The sequence below is a fragment of the Macaca nemestrina genome, chromosome 5 (genome assembly GCF_043159975.1).
Source record: "Macaca nemestrina isolate mMacNem1 chromosome 5, mMacNem.hap1, whole genome shotgun sequence".
NCBI classification, from domain to species: Eukaryota; Metazoa; Chordata; class Mammalia; order Primates; family Cercopithecidae; genus Macaca; species Macaca nemestrina.
This window is the reverse complement of record NC_092129.1, coordinates 80,099,357-80,119,784: the sequence shown is the minus strand read 5'-3', so window position 1 is coordinate 80,119,784 and position 20,428 is coordinate 80,099,357. Positions and strand designations below refer to the sequence as shown.

The following is a 20,428-nucleotide window of genomic DNA, read 5'->3' as shown; positions in this document are numbered from 1 at the left end:
AAAAGTCACATTTTAAAGCAAAAACATGAATTGCTGACATATCAGCTTAAGTTTTCTCCTCATTTTCAGGTATTCAAGAATTAGGTGTGACTCCCTGCCCTGTGTGATACATATTTTCTCTAGGGCATCCCTTCATGTGTAAAGAGAATGAGTCAATTTAGTAATTCTTAGTTCCTTGAAAAATAATTTCTAAAAAAATAGGAAAGAAATACATTGTGATCAATCCCCAAAATATTTATTAGTCAATTCTGGAAATTCCATGTTAAGTTTACGACATGCTGAATCAAGTTCTTGACCAAATCATTTGTTAGCTTGAGATTAAAAAGATGGGGCAAGGAGAACAGCTGACATGGAGGGTAGAAGGCAGAAATGTGTCAAGAAGCTTTTGCAATGTTATTTTTGGTTAATTTCCCCCTTGTATGCTAGCTAGTCTTATTCAAAGTAAATTATTCATCTTCATTGTGTCAGTGTGGCTTGTAGGGATTTAGCCTATATTCTGTTTACTTACATGTTTTAACAGAGTGCAGAATAGAGAATAGCTTTGAATTTAAAACTAGCTTAGAGAGCTCAAAGCTCACTCATTCTGCAAAGGGTAATAATGCCCTAGTATTAAATTTTTACCCCAAATCCAGCATCTGGGATGGACCCGATTGTAAGAGGAAGTACATTTTCCATAGATGAAAGGGGGGAAATCACTGTCTCATCTAAAAATAGCGTTGTGTTTTCCACCAGTTTATATCAGCTGGAGGTAGGATTAAACAGTAGTTGTCTAGAAGAAAGAGACAGTAATTGAGTGTGACTGTTTCCTCTGCAAAGGCCTGGCCCAGGTGGTGAAAGTTAAGTATTGTCATTCAGATAAGGCCCAAAAGCAGTTAGCCTCGATGTCTATTTGGCTTTTCTGTAAAATGTCCTCTCTGGGTGTTGAGCTGTGGACAGACAAAATCCAGGCCTGTTCACAGGGCAGTCACAGTGATCACTCAGGATCAGTGAGATGCTTAGCCAGCGGGGAAACTGTTGGGCAGTTTAAAACACAGGTGGATGTTTTTGCAATGAGTAAAGGAGCCTTGAAGAGGATTTGCCAAATGACTCAAACCTGATGTTTTGAGGACAAGCAGAATAATTCTACTCCTGTGTGAAAGGGGAGATAGGAAGCAGTGCTTGTCGTCTGAGGGCGTGCGGCCCAGCCTCAATTTATCTTGACCTCTAATAACAGGAAAATCCTCTCTCTGATTTTCCTGGCAGTATAGGCATAATTTGGGTCCTTATGTTTCAGATGTTTCCAGAGCTGTTTCTCCTTGGTGAGAAGGAAAGAATGCATGCTTGGCCAAAGTCCTTACAGATGCCGAATTAAAGCTAGCATTGATCAGGAGACTTTCTGGGGATAGGGTGGGAGTAGAGAACAGCAGAGAGCCTTGGAAAGAGCCTTGAGGGGCTTGCAGATTCTGGAGGGGTTTTCAGCCCAGCCAGTGAATTGCTTTTTGAATTTGGAGCAGTTGCTTAACTGAATCACCGTTTCCTCTTCTGTAGAAGAGAGTTGATGCTCTCTGCTCCTGGTCTATCTGGTCTTCAGTAGGACCTCTGCCAGCCACACTGGTTGTCCCTGTGACTAACTGTGCACAGACTGCTGGAATGGCTGAGGTCTGCCAGGGATGGGTTTATTCTGATCTCTGGGGTAGTTGGAGGCTGTCTTGATGGCTAGAGGAGGTGTGTGGCTTTAGTCTTTTTGTTGATCTTATGTATTTATTGAACAAGTGTTTCTTTTTGTCAAGTTTTTGTGTTTTAAACAGACCAGGTCTTGCTATGTTACCCAGGTGCTGGACTCAAACCCCTGGGCTCAAGCAATCCGCCTGTCTCAGCCTCCCAAGTAGCTGGTACTACAGACATGTGCCACCATGCAATCTCATGTATTATTTCTTCAACAAATATTTCTTGAGTACCTACTATGTTGAGACCTGCCCCCACACAAACCAATCCATAAGAGCCAGGCCCTAGGTGACAATACATTTTCAGAGAGCATCCTATAATTTAGCTCTTTTATAGCATCTCGTGTTGTTAATAAGCTGAAATGTACACTGGGTAAAAGTCTGGAAGGAGGAAAGTATAATCAACAGTTCACTTTTTCTTATGTGTATGATTAACATGTATCAGTAATGTTCAGTTTATCGTAATTATATATTAAAAGGGCTACAATTTGGGCACACAAGTATGTTTTTAATTACTGCACAAAAGGTAATACAGGACTAGGCTGCTTGCCCAATAATATATAAATATAGAAAATGATTGTTATTTGTAGTTTGTCAGTTTATTTTAAATAAAAACTGGGTCAGCAGGCCTTCAGATAAGAGGTTAGGATAAAAGAAGATTGAGACTTCCCTGCTTCCATGGATTGAACCCATGACTTCCAAAATCAGGGGTCTGCACCATAATCCTAATGGATTGACTTCCAAAATTCCTTGGATTTGTCCTGCTGGACTTGTCTCTCTAGGGCTTAGCTGGATCCCTGCAGATAGATATTATGGTTTATATACAGTAATTCCACTTAGTCCAGCTGTAAATTTAAGTCTATTGTATTAATACAACATTGAAAGGCAGCCTTGCCCTTGCCCATGGAAGCTGAGCCTGTCTTTCAGATGTGTTTAGCAGAAAATCAAGGATTTTCAATTAGTTGGTTGGGAGGCCCTTGGAGAAACAGCCGCCCAGCCTAACCACCCATTGTCTATGGTTTCCGCTTGCTCCTTCCAAATGGGACAAATAAAGAGATTCTGTGCGTGGTCATTAATAGGCAAGCTTTGGTGGGGGCTTTGTTCTTAAATGGGGGCTTTATCTTATCCCTGCTGGTTAAGCCCCTCCATGTACTCCTCACCTGTCATAACTGTCATACATTTAATTCATCATGCTGGTGGGCAGGAGCTAGCTGATCATGTTTAAATGGAAGCGGGGTGAGCTGTGAGGAGGGCTCGGTCAAGTCAGTCTTAGAACTTTACCCTCAAAGACGATTATCAGATTTTAATAAAGATTTTTTAAATAAGATTTTAATCAAATAGGCAGTTTCGTGAAGGAGAATTTTCTGCTTCATGATGCTCCCGCAGAGCAGGTTGGATTTTAGAATCTAGCATTTCAAAAGATAGTGCAACAAAATATGTTTAAAATTCTTGAATCCAAATTTAAAATACAAGAGACATTCAGAAAGGGCATTCTTCTGTTCCTTTCCTGTCTAACTTTTTTCCTAATTATAAAAGTAATGTTCATTCTTAAAGATTTGAAAAAATACAGAAAAGAAATCAACAGCATTTCTACCACCTGGTTCTAATTGATTAATATTTTATATATATGTTTCTAATCTTTTTTTCCTGTGGATATACATATATACACATTTTCCACTAAAAATGCTTACAGTAAGTAATGTCAGTTACTCATCCAAGTATTTTCTTCATCATTACATGTCTATTGCAACACTGTTCTTTATTATAAAATTATGATATTGCTTGTGGTAAAGTGTTTGAACCATACCTATGGACATAGTGTGCCAGGCCCTTTTCCGGATGCTTCATGTGTATTAAGTGATTTAGTCTTCACAAGCTCCCAGTGAACTTAGTGCTATTGTTATCTCCATTTTGCTGATGAAGAATGAGAGATGTAGGGAAGGTAATTAACTTGGCTAAAGTCACACAGCATGTAAATAGTAGAGCCAAGATCTTAACCCAGGCGGGATGACCTCAGAGCCAATTCTCTTCACCACCATTACAAACAGCCTCATAGAATTTGCTTGCATAAATAAGACATTTAACCGAGTCTACATTGTTAATCATTTGGCTTGTTTCCAGTTTTTCAATATTATAAACAGTCCTTATAGGCAAAAACTTCAGGATAATTCTCTGGTTGCATTCAGTTACTTCCCTGGAATAAATTCCTGTAAATGTAATATCTATGTTTAAATGTATGATGTTGGGTTTCCTTAAAAAGCTAAATATAGAATTACCATATTACAGCAATTCTACTACTAGATATATACCCAAAAGAATTGACAACAAGGACTCAGATACTTATATGCCAGTGTTCATAGCAGCATTATTCACAATAGCCAAAAGGTGGAAGCAATCCATGTGTCCCTCAACAGAAGAATGGAGAATCAAGATGCAATATAAGCCATCAAAAGGACTGAAGTGCTGATACATGCTACATGTGGATGAACCCTGAAGACACTGTGCTAAGTAAAATAAGCCAGACACAAAAGTTCCAATACTGTATGATTCCACTTGTTTGAGGTACCTAGAAAGGGCAGAATCAGAGACAGAAGGTAGAATAGAGGTTACCAGGGGCCGGGGAAAGGGAGGAATGGGGAATTATTGCTTAATAGGACGGATCAGAGTTTCTGTTTTGAGTGATGAAAAAGTTTTGGGAATAGTGATGATGGCTGCATAACAGTGTGACTGCAATTACTACTACTGAGTTGTATGCTTTAAAATGATTAAAGTGGTAAATTTCTGTTTTATATATTTTTTAACCACAATAAAAAAATGTACATTTGGTAAAAATTTAGAGTATCTTCAGCAACATCTTATTATTTTTAAAAAATTCAAAGCAGTTTGTATATAATTTATCTAAATTATATTTATTTTGCATAGGTAAATATACTCACATTGTTCAGAATTCTAAAGGTGCCAACAGGTATACAGTATACAGTAAAAAGTATACACACGATCCAGCCACCTTGTTCTTTTTTTTTTTTTTTTTTTTTTTTTTTTTTTTTTTTTTTTTTGAGATGGAGTTTCGCTCTTGTTGCCCAGGCTGAAGTGCAATGGTGTGATCTTGGCTCACTGCAACCTCTGCCTCCTGGGTTCAAGCGATTCTCCTGCCTCAGTCTCCTGGTAGCTGGGATTACAGGCAGATGCCACGACACCCAGCTAATTTTTGTATTTTTAGTAGAGACAGCGTTTCACCATGTTGGTCAGGCTGGTTTCAAACTCCTGACCTCAGGTGATCCACCTGCCTTGGCCTCCCAAAGTCCTGGGATTACAGGTATAAGCCACAGTGCCTAGCCCACCCTGTTCTTCTACTCAGAGGAGCAACTGTTCTCAGCTTCTTGTGTAGCTTTCCATATGTTTATCCGTGTGCAATATGTATATTCTCCTTCCTTCCTTTTCACATATAGTGTCTTGTAAACTATTCATTTAAATTTGTATTTATAGAAACCTCTCCCACTTTAACTCATGCACTTTCCAAAAGCATGGTTAAATTCTCCTTCTACCATCCGCAGTCATACACAGGAACGTTGTTACCACAAGCTGTATTGAGCTGGGGTTCTGGGTCAAGAGATGGGCATCCTTGCCTGGACACACAGTGCACTCTTCGGAAGTGACCTTTTCAACTCTACAGTGACAGCATCATGTCATCTGCAAAGTCATCTGCAAAGAAAAGAGGACATGCAGGCATTTTTCTTTCCCCACATAAGGAAATTATGTTACCTTCCCTAATTTGTTGAAAAGAGGCAACTTCTTTAGGAATTTGGGCTACGAACATTCTCTGTTTGGAGGCTGTTGTTAGGTTAGCCAGGGGCAGAGCCTTCTTCAGCTGCAGGTGACTCCCTGTCATTCACCCGTCTTTGTGCCTGATGGTCTATCTAGTGGTGTGGGGTTGCACAAAGCACACCAAGTTGTGGGGATAGACCTCGCATTGGCCATCAGCTTGACTACCACTAGCCATCACCTTCGGATGGTCACTTTGCCTCTCCTGTAAAATAAAGGGCTTCTGTAAGGACCCTTCTGGCATCTACAGTCTACGAAGTCTTTTTTTTTGAGATGGAGTTTCGCTCTTGTTGCCCAGGCTGAAGTGCAATGGTGTAATCTCGGCTCACTGCGACCTCTGCTTAAACCACTGTTTAGTAGCTTAGCACAGAGTCCAATCAATTAAAAAAACTTAAAACACATAGAGTTGAGAACAAATTCTGTAACTTGATTATATATGACTCCCAATAATGTCTAGGTTTAAAATAAATAAAACATCAGTTCTTGATGAAACCATATATGAAGATGCTAAAATTGCCTGATGACACAGAGCTTTAAAAAAAAAAATCAAAGTTATCCAAATTGTTCGTAGACTTATGCAGCTCCAAAGTGGTGTTAAGAGTTAATAAATGAAAGCATCTTTAGCACCTAGGAAAGATATTATGGGCTTTTTCCTTTCAACAGCAATAGATACCTGGAAAGTCCTTTTATAGTTGTAACAATCATGGAAAGAAAGCAAACTGGAATCTGAGAAAGGTGCTGGATTTGAAGATTTAGATGACAGCATCTCCTCACCCTTCTATGGTTTGGCAGCCCTTTCCACTGCTCAGATACCATGGAGAAAGACAGACGAGCTTCTCAGATACTCCGAATGACACGTGCCAAACACGTGGAAGGTAAATCCCCTAATACAGTCTGTTCTTCCAGCATTCCCTGGCAGTCAGCCAAGCTAAATATTTCTGCTGGATAAAAAATGCACTCTCGTGTGCTCTACTGTTAACTGGTTGCCTGACTTTAGTGGAAGAGGTTGCTTCAGTGGGGAGAATGGGAAATGAGGATGGTCTCCAATACCCTGTGTGTGCGTTTTTCACCTTAAAAAAAAGTCTCTCCATTATTTGTGGCCAGTGACTGTGTTAATTTATGCTAGAAGGAAGGGGAAAATTGGGAAATAGATTTAATGCAATTCTTCCCTCTCCCCATCCACCACTTCTCCCACAATTTGTTTTTGGTGATTATCTTTTCAGATTTCCTCAGTGGCTGTCATTTGTGTCTGTTGCATGTTTTTTAGCTAAATCAATTTTCAAAGGCTGTTACATTTGGTCAACTGAGAGACCTAACATATGGACTAGTGGGTTTGTGTCAGATGGGGATTATAGTTAATTGAAATTTATGACAAAACTGCTGACTTCATTAAGACTAATTAGAGGAATAGAATTTGGAATCAACATTTCAGATACCCCCTTCTAACTGTTTTAGATGTTTTCTTTTACATAAACGATAGCACATTTTTAGTCATTGCAAGAATTACAAATGAAATTATAGTACACTTTTGTATCTGCTTTTTTTTTATCCAGGGACTTATCTCAAGCATTCTTTCATATCTCATTTTAAACTTTTTAAATTCCTGAATAATCTTATATTATGTTGGCCTTATTACAATCTATTTGATAATTTCTATAAATTTGAATATTCAGGTTGTTTCTAGTTTGTCATAATTGTACATAACATTGTAACTAATATGCTTATATAACTTTGCTCGAATTATTTCCCTGTGGATATATTTCCATAAGTATAATCATTTGGTCAAAGGTTATAAATCTCTAAGGCTCTTGGTAGATATAGCTAAATTTCTTTTCAGAAAAGTTATACCAACAAAGTATAGTTTGTAAATATCTAGACATTTAAATTTAACCTAAAATTTCGAGAATTTCCATCTCTTTATATTTTCCTCTATGTAAATATTGGTAGTATTGTTAATATTTGAATAGTAACCCTGTGGCATACTGCTTCTATCTTTTGTGCATTTGACAAACATATTGGGCTCTGACTGTGTGCTAGGCACCATGCCATACCCCAAAGATTGGCTTTGCTACTTTCAAATATTTATTCTGGAGGCAATCTTCCAGACTGTTTCTTTGAACAACCATGATTTTTAATGACATGTTTGAACCATCTACATTAAGAATGCATCTTACTGGCCTGGTGCAGTGGCTTATGCCTGTAATCCCGGCACTTTAGGAGGCCAAGGCAGATAGATCATTTGAGGTCAGGAGTTTGAGACCAGCCTGGCCAACATGGTGAAACCCTGTCTCAGACATACATGTATCTCCAATAAAAATTAATACAGAAAGATAACAATACTGATCCACTTCCTGTTGATTTTGCAATGATTTTCTGGTATTGGATATTGCATTGCTGTACCCATCCATACATTTACTGGTGGTTTCCTTTCCAAGCCACAGTATTCACTCATAACTGGAATCAGGAGCACAATCTGTGGCCACAGACCCAAACCAGCGTAAGTGACCGCTCTGAGTACAAAACTCAGGTCCTTGGCCTCATTACCCCAGTTCTTTGTTAATCTCAGAGGCAGATTGTGTGTTATGTGGTATCAGTCCAAGCCATATATTCAGATGCCATTCCTGGGAATGTTCCAAACCACAGTATATTTTCTTTGCTTGGGAGGGAGGGTGGGTGAGAGTTAAGGAAGACAATATTTTAAGTGTAGATATCATCTAAAAGGTTGGCATCTGATTAAGGCAGTGGTTCCCAAACTTGACAGCACATTGGAACCACTTGAGGAACTTTGAAAAATAGTGGTGCCTGGCTCCCACCCCAGCATTCTCAAGGTTCATTAATTGATTTGAGATGCAACTTGGACATCAGGATATTTTAAAGTTCCCCAGGGTATTCTAGTGTGCAGCAAAGTTTGGGGACTACTGAAAGATTTCATGGGGCATATTTTAATGACCTACTATCAATGTGTTCCATTTTCTGATGCCCTTGGCTGGGCTTTTGCAGTTGTGTTTACACCAAGTCATAGACATTTATCTTCTTTACCTATGGTGAGGAAAAGATGTCCCTCATACTTAGCTGTTTCACTGGGGGCAGGAAAAGAGGAGAGAAGTAAGGAAAAAAATTCACATTCTAAAAGACAGCAACAACTAATTGAATCTGGACATTGTTTTTTAGGGCTATTTTGGGGTGTAATATGTACATCTTAAGCAGAATTCCAGATCGCAAATGAGGTAGCTCTGGGAATCACGACCTTCCTTGTCCTCTCTACACTGAAGTGCAGCATGCAATTGGTTGTGCCTCACCTGAGACTAAAGTATCTCATATTCCCCAAGCACAACTCTTCTATTATCTGTTATAGAAGGGGGAGCAATAGAAGAAGGGAAGAATAGAGAGAGAAAGAATAATTCCCTCTTCCTTCCCACAATTAATTAGTGCCACAGTCTTTTCTCTATAACCCAGTCTGAATAAAACTCAAGACCCGGATATCTGGATTTCAGCGTCGCATTGGGAGGCTCTGCCTGGATGTATATGTGGCTTCGCCTGCTGTCTGTGATGCCCCCTGTGTGGGGGAGCTGCAGGGCAACCTTCTAACCATCTACATCGTGAGCCCTGGGTAAATGAGAACAGAAACACGACGTGGTGGATTGAGCTGTTCTCTGGAAAGAGGATGGTTTCAATACTCCTCATCCCACACAGCTTCCAGGGGTGCTTTGAAGGGAACCTTATGCCGGCTGGCTTTTGAGCTTCCCCGGCAGACATGGCCTATGGTGTGTACAGATTTGACTCTGGTGGGCTGAGGAAGGGGAAGTAATGATGTCACAAGGGAGTAGTAGAAGGGATGAGAACTGGCTGCTGGCCCTGCTCTTCACCATGTGGCAATTAACAGGAGACAAATGTCCAAATCCTGGTGACAAATGAATTCGTTTGCCTGTGTGCATGTATATCACTCTAAACCCAGAGTATCTCTCAATTTCCTCTTTTTTTTTTTTTTTTGAGACAGAGTCTCACTCTGTTGCCCAGGCTGGAGTGCAATGGTGTAATCTCGGCCCACTGCAACCTCCACCTCCTGGGTTTATTCTTCTGCTTCAGCCTCCTGAGTAGCTGGGATTATAGGTGCCCACTACCGTGCCCGGCTAATTTTTGTATTTCTAGTAGAGACAGGGTTTCATTATTTTGGCTAGGCTGGTTTCGAACTCCTGACCTCGGGCGATCCACTCACCTCGGCCTCCCAAAGTGCTAGGATTATAGGCATGAGCCACAGCACCCGGCCTCAATTTCCTTTTGATTAGGTATTAAGGGCAATGCTGTATCATCATATATCATATTATTTCTTCAATTTAAAAAATGTTCTGAATAATGATTAAGCCATTTACTGTCTATGTTCTCTGGTCTGCTGGACAGCGTGAAGGAACTAGTGTATTTATTTATTGCTTTGCCTAGGTAATATGTGGCTAAGTATTTATTGTTTAAACATTATTTGTGATTTTTAAAATTTATGTGAAAAGAGAAAAGATCACAATTTAGTAACTGATTTCAACAAGTGTATTTGTTAGAATCATGATCAGTCACTGTACATGGAATCCCAGGCCCAGTGACCAATGAGGAGGGAGGCCTGGCTATAGTATTGACACAGATGCAGGTCCCACATCCTCATCTGCATTCCTCAGAGGCCAGGTGTGACTTTGGATTCAGAATTTTTCAAATGTTAGAGAGGTGATATTGAAGCATATACCCTCAGTGAGGTGTTCTTATTCAAATGTTAGGGTTTCTGCAGCAGAAAACATGATCCACATGAGTGGAGACAAAGACTACAGACAGCCTCTGGTCAGCATCCGTGGGAGCCATGCAAAATTTTGGGGGAGGGAAGGACCATGGGAAGGCTGTAATTCAGAGTGATAATTCTGGTGGCAGTGGTGATGATGAAAATTGCAAAGGAGTGAAACTGAAAATGGAGAAGGTAATTACAAGGCCACTATAGTATCTTAGTGGTTAAAGTTGGTCTATGGCAGTGGAAATAAAAAGTGAAACAACATTCCATTTCCAGAGCTTTTTGGATTTTGGAATTGCAGATGAAATGTTGTAGGCCTATAGTCATAACTGAGTGACCAAAAGAAAATTACTTTCCCTGAGAGTCAATTTCTTCCTTTATGAAATTAAGAAATACAGTTTCTAGGGATTGTAATTTCCCGTGTACCAAACACTTGTGGACTTCCCACTCAAGTTGCCAGTTGCTCACAGCATGTTGTATAATGATTTTAAAATACATTACTCATGTATGTTTGATCATTGCATTTTCTGATTTGCATGTTTCCCAAGGGTTGTTTGCATTTGTTCCCAAACTAGACAATGCTAGTTATAATTATGTAACTTAATTAAATATTATATAAATCAATGACGTATAAGTATTAAGAGTTGTTTCCATTAAAAACAAGTAGAACTCTTTGGAGACGCTTGGTAAATACAGTTGAAAAATGCTATAATTGAAATAGATGAAACAACTATAGAATATTGGGGTGGGGGACGAGAGGGGATATAAATACCAGAGAGGCCTGGTGCAGTGGCTTACCCCTGTGATCCCACCACTCTGGGAGGCCGAGGCAGGCGGATCGCTTGAGGCCAGGGTTCAAGACCAGCCTGGTCAACATGGTGAAACCCCATATCTACTAAAAATACGAAATTAGCCAGGCATGTTGGCACACGCCTGTAATCCCAGCTACTCAAGAGGCGGAGGCATGAGAATCGCTTGAACCTGGGAGGCGGAGATTGCAGTGATCCGAGGCCTTGGTCCTGCATCAAAGATAGGAGAGTTGACATATTGTTTCCAATACTGTATAATGTTTAAGGTTAATAGTCATCATTTTAAAGAAGCTCTAACTTAACTGTTTGTATAATTTAAAAACTATTGGTCCCAATTGCGTTGGATAAGAAAGCATCAACCATGCTGACTATTGACCAAATTGGGGGGGAAATTTTTTTTTATTATCATAGCACAACTTGATTTGTGTTATCAATATTTCTTAACATATCAACGTACCTTATATTTTGAAATTTTCTCTAAGACCGTGTTTTTATGAATCGAGCCATATTTTTTTTCTTTTTTTTTTTTTTGAGATGGAGTCTCGCTCTGTCTCTCAGGCTGGAGTGCAGTGGCGCGATCTTGGCTCACTGCAAGCTCTGCCTCCCAGGTTCACACCATTCTGCTGCCTCAGCCTCCCAAATAGCTGGGAATACAGGCGCCTGCCACCACGCCCGGCTAATTTTTGTATTTTTAGTAGAGACAAGGTTTCACCGTGGTCTCCATCTCCTGACCTCGTGATCTGCCTGCCTTGGCCTCCCAAAGTGCTAGGATTACAAGCGTGAGCCACTGCGCCCGGCTGAGCCGTATTTAAAGTAAGGACAGTCTATTATTACCTTTAGTGGCTTTGTTTCCAAAACAAACAATTTTCAAAAATCCTCATTTTCCTATATTAAATTAGATTTCTGGGAGCTGAAGTAATATTTTAGCCATGGTTTTAGTTCTGATTCTTAACTAATTCTATATATTTTGAGACAATGGTATTTTTATTCTGGTGATCTATGGCATTCAGAATAAGAACATTAATATGTAATAGCAGTAGCTTCTTGAGAAATCCAAGACATTTTTAAAAAGCTTTACATAGCCTTGTATTAACCATAAAATGTCCCTGGTTCTGATCATCTCTTCCCTGGCCTTCAGGGGCTATTGTGTTTGTTTTCCTATAGGATTACCCTCATTTTTTCACATACAATTTATCACCATCAGATGCTTATCAGGAATCCTAGTCGAAAGAAGACTATACTTTTAATAGAATGCAGACTTTCCCTTTTCAGGGAAAGTTGCAGCAAGCTTCTTTTTCTTTCTCTTCTTTTTTAAGAGCTGGAGTCTTGCTATGTTGCTCAGGCTGGTCTAGAATTCCTGGGCTCAAGTGATCCTCCTGCCTCAGCCTCCAGAGTAGCTGGTACTACAGGCACGCAGCACTGCACACAGCTAGTAAGATTAATTTTCATCACCATACTCTTGTTCCAAAATCAAGGAAGTTGGTATAAAACCATAATAAAAATCACTACCGGTAAAATTTTAAAAAAAAAAAAAAATTTTTTTTTTTTTTTTTGAGACAGGGTCTGGCTCTGTTGCCCAGCCTGGAGTGCAATGGCACAACCTCTGCTCACTGTAACCTCCACCTCCCAGGTTCAAGCCATCCTCCAGCCTCAGCCTCCCGAGTAGCTGGGACTACAAGTATGCGCCACTACACTTGGCTAATTTTTATATTTTTGTAGAGACGGGGTTTTGCCATGTCACTCAGGCTGATCTCAAACTCCTGGACTCAAGGGATCCACCCACCTTTGCCTCTTGAAATATGACATCCCAAAGTGCTGGCATTACAGGGGTGAACCACCACACCCAGCCTGGTAAAATCAAAGTATATAAAACTCTAAATACATGATTGAACTCTTAGGTGGCACTAAGATTGAAGAATCAGTAAAATAATGGAATTGTATTAAATTTTGTATACAGAAAGAATTTGGAGTGATAGTGCCTGTAAAAACTAGATTTGAAATCGTAGTATTTTGTGGAGAAGGCTTTTGGGGAATTGGATGGTGTTATGTTACATCGGTCTTTTAAAAAACATGTAAGCTGTTACTTTATTAACAGAAAAAAGAAGCATTTTTTCTCTGAATAATTTAAAACTATGTAGCACTAGAAAAAATAATCCCGATTTAAATTTATTAGATCTGAATTAGTATTATATGAGGAAGGCATACTGCTTAGTAAAATGTAATGTAATTTTAGGCTATATTACTTAAGATGTACAACTGTTCCCTACACACAAACAAATGGATATATGCAAAATGGTTGCATAACTTATTTATCTTTGTTTTAAACTACTCTGCACATCCTAAAACAATTTTGCAATCAGAATTCTATCAGCCCACTAAGCAACAAGGAGTTTGTTTTGTTAATTGCTCTAGTTAAACCTAATTACTGTGGGTGGAGTGGCTTTCCGTGAAGGGGAGGAAGGCCCTAAGACTGGCAGGAGAAAATTTTAGGAAGAAGTCCAGTGCAGATGGCTGAGTGGACAAAAGCAGACCCCACAAGAACTGTGTAAATCACTTTCACTTGGAAAATCTATTACATTTGTTTTTAGTGGATGAACTGATTTTCAAATGCTGTTGTCAGAGATAAGTTCTTCCCATTCCCATAAACATGAACATCTTAATGTCTGTGGCTCCTGCCCTGGAACATGTTTTTCGAAGTCCCATAAACAAGGGCTGAGCGGCAGTCTTATTTTCTCTAGAAAAAGAGAAAGTACATTCAGAGCTCACTACAGTGCTCCCTTCACAGGTGGGAGCTGAGAACCATTTTAATTGATTCATTCAGCACACATCGAACACACCGCCAGGCTCTGTGCTAAGGGCTGGGTTTTCAAAGATGCCTAGGATTATGCATAGCCCAGTGGGTAGAAGACCACAGAGACAGATCATTGTCTAGGAGAATGAATCACAGTTAGAGCATGAGCAAAACAGTGGTATACATGAGGAAATGGAGCCCAAGGCTCCCTGTTTTCCATCAACACTGCCTGAACTGGAAGCCAGGTGTCTGGGGCCATGCCTAGCACTGTCACCATTACCCAGCAACTCTGTTAGCAATACATGTACTTCAATAAACCAGGACTGTATGTGGACTTCTTGGCTGTATCTTTGCTTTTTGGGACTTCTGAAATTAAAAATGTTTCCACGAATGTCTGAAGTCATATGAATGAATGTTTAATATACATAACAGTTAGAAGGATAATTTCACATGCTGTGTTTTCATTCCTAATGGCATTTTGGAAAACCTATCTTCTAAAGAATGGGGGAATATCGTCACTGGAGAAACCTTTTCTTTGTCTGGCAGAAACTTTTTCTATTAATGTAAACTAGTTGTTAATGAAACAGAGGTCAATAAGGAAATAAATCTTTGATTTGTTTAAATATCTTCTGCACAGAACATCAAGACAAATGGGTGTCCCTTGTCTGAGGAGGGGAAAGCTTTGGGAGAACATTGAGTTAAGCAGTGAGGTAACTGTGATGAGATCTTTCTTGCTCGGTAAATGTGTTTACTTTTTTCACTGGTATTTATACTAGTTAATGTGTTGCTCCAGATAAATCTACTTCCTGCGTCCATCTTTCAGCTTGTTCTCCTCTCTTGGGAGTTGACAAATGGTTTGTGTTTGACACCGTTTATCAGCTGAGTCCCTGCTGGGTGCTGCCAGTGGCTTGCTCAGACTACCGTAGAGAAAAAGTGAGCACGGTAAATTTGTATTTCTAGTCTCTCTGTCTAGAGGAGGGTGCATTGCTCAGGAACAGATTCGGATGACTGCGAGTCTTACCTCCTGGAACACATAAATTTTCAGTCCAAAATAAGCTCTTAATCTTTTCCTGGTGGGATCTCTGTAAAATTGAATAAAATGACACCCAGTTTACAATTTCCTCAGAAGGGCTAAATTAAACCTACTGAGTGACTGCTGTCATATTTTTGACACCCTGAAAGTGCCTTACATTTGGGGAACACTGAAAAAACATGTCCCCCAAAATGACTGCAATCCCAGAGACAGCTTCTTTTGATGGAGCAGGATAGCAGCCAGATGCCTTCTTTGTGTTGTATCAATACTTTTGAAAACATTCATTCACATTCATGCAAAGGGAATAAACTTAAGTTAAACAGCATGGCTGGGCACAGTGGCTCACGCCTGTAATCCCAACACTGGGAGGCCGAGGCGGGCAGATCACTTGAGCCCAAGAGTTTAAGACCAGCCTGGGCGACATGGCGAAACCCTGTCTCTATCAAAAAATACAAAAATTAGCTGGGCGTGGTAGTGGGTGCCTCTAGTCCTAGCTACTCAAGAGGATCACCTGAACCCGGGAGGCTATGGTGAGCCATGATTGTGCCACTGCACTCCAGCTTATGTGACAGAGTGAGACCCTGTCTCAGAAAAGAAATAAAATAAATGAAACAGCGTGAGGGCCTTGAGTAGATCATTTGGGGTCTCTGGAAGTTAAAGTTTTATTTTTAAAAAATTATTGTCATTATTATTTTGAGATGGAGTCTTACTCTGTCGCCTAGGCTAGAGTGCAGTGGTACGATATCAGCTCACTGCAACTTCCGCCTCTCGGGTTCAAGCGATTCTCGTGTCTCAGCCTCCCGAGTGGCTGGGACTACAAGAGTCTGCCACCACCCCCGGCTAATTTTCGTATTTTTAGTAGAGACAGGGTTTCACCATGTTGGCCAGGCTGGTCTCAAACTCCTGACTTAGGTCATCCACCTGCCTCGGCCTCTGAAAGTGCTGGGATTACAGGGGTGAGCCACCATGCGTGGTCTATTATTTTTAACATTTAAAAAAACTGTTAAAACAAGGATCAGTGAGGAAAAAAAAATAACTGAAGAGAATGGTATAATGCACTCAGTACCCAGTTCAACAATTACCAACTTAAGACCTAGGTTGTTTCATCTATCCCCACCCCACCCAGTGATTTTGAGGCAAAGACCAGAAAGCATATAATTTCATTGATGAATATTGTATCTTGTATTTCTGAAACACAAGGATTTATTTTAAAAGAAAATCAACACAGCAGGGTGCAGTGACTCATACCTGTAATCCCAGCACTTTGGGAAGCTGAGGCAGGCAGATCACTTGAGGCCAGGAGTTCGAGACCAACCTGGCCAACATGGTGAAACCACATCTCTACTAAAAATACAAAAATTAGCCAGGCGTGGTGGCACATGCCTTTAATTCCAGCTACTCTGGAGGCTGAGGCACAAGAATTGCTTGAAGCCAGGAGGTGGAGGGTAGTGAGCAGGGATCGCCCCATTGCATTTCAGCCTGGGTGACAGAGCAAAACTCTCTCAAAACAAACAAACGAAAAACCCAACACGTGATTCATGATGGTTGGAATTGTTAATTCCAGTATTGTATTTTAAAAGCACAGATCATTAACCACTCTTTAGGCTATTGAGCAGGGAAGAGTAGGAAGAGATAGCTCTATAAAGATTTTTCAGCATTAAAAATACACCCAGGGGCCAAGATTGAATTACAAAGATGATTTTGCTCCTTTCATGCATTCTAGGAGATTCTGGAAGGAGAGCACATGCAGGCAGGCACCAAACTGGCATTTAAAGCTCTGTTGTTTAGATAGAATTATATCCTTTGGAGTGTTGGGTGAGAATGAATGCTTTACTCTGCCTAGCTTGTGGTGGCAGCGTAATTAGTGAGATGTCAGCTACAAATGAATCAGTGAGGCATGCACTCCCCACACATAAGCACATGCAGATTTGGCAGCTAGCAGTGATCTAGCAGTTGGAGCCTAAGTGTGCCTCGTGCCACTTGTTGAGCCTAATGCAAAGTGCAGTTTAATCACTGATGTGCCCGTGAGCATGATTAGCTGTTAACCGATTAGTGAACTGTCTGAGGCCCCAGAGTCATTGATTTGGACTCAACCTTCTGTTCCACGCTCTCCACCCAGCCCCCAGCATCCTTCCTTCTCCTCCCCTCAATCTATGAGGAAGAAGGGAGAAGGAGAAGAGGAGAAAAGGTCCAGATGGGAAGAAAAGAATGCTGAAAAGATCCTGTAGGAAGTAGGTCAGGTACTTTGGAGATTAGAGTAGCTTGCTTCATCCCTGAATGCGAGAGCCAGGCACAAGTAGCATACAATTAGAAGGAATTAGAACAGCAACAAGTAGCTTGGATTTATCAGCTTTAATTGTCTATTGTCAGGACAGAGCTCTCCTCCCAGGGATCATGGTGGCAGTACACATCCTAATACTTTTAATGGGCATCCATTGTGGGATTATCTCTCCTAAAGGCAGTGCCTGTTCTCTTAAAAGAAGCTGTGGGGATCCTGCCTGAAAAGCACCAAACCGCTCCTCCCCTGTGTTTGGTCCCATTCTAGGGTAAGGCAGGGTTGCCCTTCAGTCCCCCAGAGGTGCACCTTAAGGGAGCGGATGCCTATTGAACATTAACTCCTTTGCCCTGCTTCCCCGGGGTGCGTGCTTGGAGGAAACAATGGGCTGTAGATGGAGAACAGATAAGTCAGGGCCAATGGCTTCTGGATCTCCAGGCTATCTTCATGTTAGAAGGTTTCCCAGCTTTTCCTTAGTCAACATTAGAGAGTTGTTCAAAAGATAAGGTGTCTATTAAATGAGGTTTGTTACTGTCTTACCTTTGCCTTCTCTTTCCTGTCCACCTCTCAGGTGGGTAGAGGTGAAGGACAGTCACGTCTTCTTCCAAACTCTGGCACTGAATTCGGTTTAGGCGGGTTGAATTTCTTCTGGTGTCACCACCGGTTTAACATTTAAAAGGTTCTCCAATAAGCGCAGCCCCCTCCTCCTCCTTTTCAAACCCATGTGTACCTTAGGTCCAGTAGGTGCTTAGGATCCAATATAGAACCCTGAGCTTGGCTGGAAATCTGAGAGCCAAGTTGTGGTTTTGCTCCCTGAGATGCAGCCCTGCTTGTGGGCTGGCATTTCCCAGGTTCACAGTTGTATGTAAGATCCAATTACCAAAAAAGAGTCTGGGAGAGATGCCCTTTCTGCTTCCTGACCTCTGGTCCTCAGTTTCCTCAGCAGGAAAATGAAGTGTTGGAGGGGATATATGGTCTTCGACTTAGATTGGATACTAAATCCCCTTTGGAGCAGAATGGGAGTTGGGGGCTGGAGGTGGTCAAATGATTTCACTATTAACCTTTATGATGCTGTCTCTTCTAACTTACCTTGGCATGAAAAAAATCAAGCCTCTACAGTCTTGATCTTCCCTTAGAAAGGATGAGAAGATTGTCAGTCCCATTTTAAATAAAACCACCTGCGTCCTTTGGTTAATATTCTGTGATTTCAGGGAAGCACACGGTGGCAGGTACAACCGTAGGGTCCTTTTTCCTGTTCCAAGGGGACTGCTCCTCCCTGCACTGGGTCTTCTGCTGCTGTTCTGCTCATCCTCCAGAGAAGCCTTTCACCTTCATTTTCAAGCCAACTGGTCCTTCCTAATCTTATTCTTGGCGACATTCCCTTTATTTCCACCTTGAGTCCTCCCCTCTTCCAGAATGGCTTCTCCTCCCACTGAAAGGTGAGAGAAGCAAACATTTGACCCACAGTCTTGCTCTGTGGAAGCTACTCCTCCTGTTCTCCAAATAAAGAGAAGAGATGAGTTTCAGAGTGGACACGTTTCCTGTTGCTCTTTTTCTCCCTTGTTAACAGTTCAGGTTTTGCCTTCGGTTAGTTTAATTTTAGGATTATTCCTTTTTTCCCACCAACTGTAAGGTTAGGAAGTGCCTTCTGGGTTCTGAAATAATCTTCCTTCCCCTGTTCTTTCCCACAGACTTCTCAGAGATTAAAATTCTTCTGTCTGAATATTCACTATGATAAAAAACATAATTAGAAGGGAAAGCAAATATTGGAAACCCCAAACCTTGGTTTCCCCACAAGTCACATGGAAATGATTAGTATTGCTATTATCATTTATTAAGTTGGTAGATGCTGAAATAAAGGAATAGTTTAAAACATAATTTTAAAACCATATATAAATGATTAGATGAGAATACAACTGTCTTTCTGAAGGGAGGCTAAAAAAGATATTAATACTTAGATGTAATGAAACAGGTGGTTCTTTAAATACTCTGAGACCTAGGACATCCTGTGGGTTTTATAAAGTCCTCAGGAGAACACTTAGAGTGTCATTCCTAGGGAGGGAAGGGCGCTCTACTTGGGTTCTTGAATTTACTTAATTTTTGTTTCCCTTATGTAGGAAGTCAAAACACTGACCTCATTCCAAAACATCCAACAGCCCCCGAAGGTCACCATCCCAATATTTAGGCCCTGAATATGTTTGTCAGAAGTTTTTGGGAGGTGAGCTGTGTCATGAGAAGGAAGCTTGTGCTATTTTTAAATTGATTCAACTCATCATCGAAACATATCATACACATATCACACCAATGACACACACAGACTGCATTGTAACATAGCATGTGTCATACACATATTCTCTCTCACTCATACACACATACTCGCTCTTCTTGTCCGGCTTTTAAAAGCAAGGCAGCCAGAAGGCCAAGCCCAGTGATTTGAGCTGAAAAGGCTGTTAAAGTTTAAAAACCAAGTGTCCCTCTAGTTCTCAGCCTGGCTTTGAGACATGTGGGAGGGCTTCAAAGCCTCAGTACCCCTCTCTCAGGCTCAGGCTTACAGTTGGTCCCCAAATGTTTACCAGCATGAAGATGCCTGACTTACAGGAAGCGGGAAATGGGTGTGGGGGGTGAGGGTGGGTGGGTGGGTAGGGAGTAGGAAGAAGAGGGTGGGGGGGGCGTTATTCTCTTGATGTGGTTAGCCCGTCATTGACCTTGTTTGGGTATGGCAGGAGTTGAATGAGAAAATGAAAACATGTTTCATCTTGGGTACATTTCATCCCATTTTTTTTTTTTTACTTTAGGAGGAAAAAAAATCCTTTCCTTAGGAAAAAAAAAACTTTTCCCCAAGTGGAGTTCAGGTCTCCAGATTCGGTACTCAATTTCCCTTCATTCTACCATAGTCCTTTCCCTATAGAGTCATCTGGCTGCCTACATTGCAATTCCCAGTCCACCCAGGAACTGGGAGAGGAAAAAAACTGGCCCATAGCTGAAACCGAATTAAAATTGGCTGGTGGAACTGTTGTGATGATGCCATCCACGGGAATAGATGAGGATTTCTGAGAACAGAACTATTTGGCTCATTCATGATTTGCTGCCATTGTGAACACTTTTAATGAGAGAGCTCTGCCTCAGAAATGCTGATTAATAAAGATAACTGAGGTTCTTTTCGGTGTTCTAACTTGGGGGGAAATAATATAGTGACTAAAAACGCACCAAGTTATTACTTAGAAACAAAC

The 20,428-nt window shown here is 40.8% G+C and overlaps 1 protein-coding gene and 1 long non-coding RNA gene across 2 annotated transcripts in view; one reads left to right on the top strand and one right to left on the bottom strand.

The window, feature by feature from the left end:
* LOC105478777 (PR/SET domain 1) overlaps positions 1–20,428 on the top strand; it is a 116,893-nt gene that overhangs the window by 70,416 nt on the left and 26,049 nt on the right. The gene's annotated exons all lie outside the window — the stretch shown is intronic.
* On the bottom strand, positions 5,006–18,981 carry LOC105478776 (uncharacterized). Its single transcript, XR_985435.3, has 3 exons — positions 17,739–18,981; positions 14,912–14,972; positions 5,006–5,393 (listed from the first exon to the last, which is right to left on the bottom strand). It is a non-coding gene; the product is annotated as an uncharacterized lncRNA (long non-coding RNA).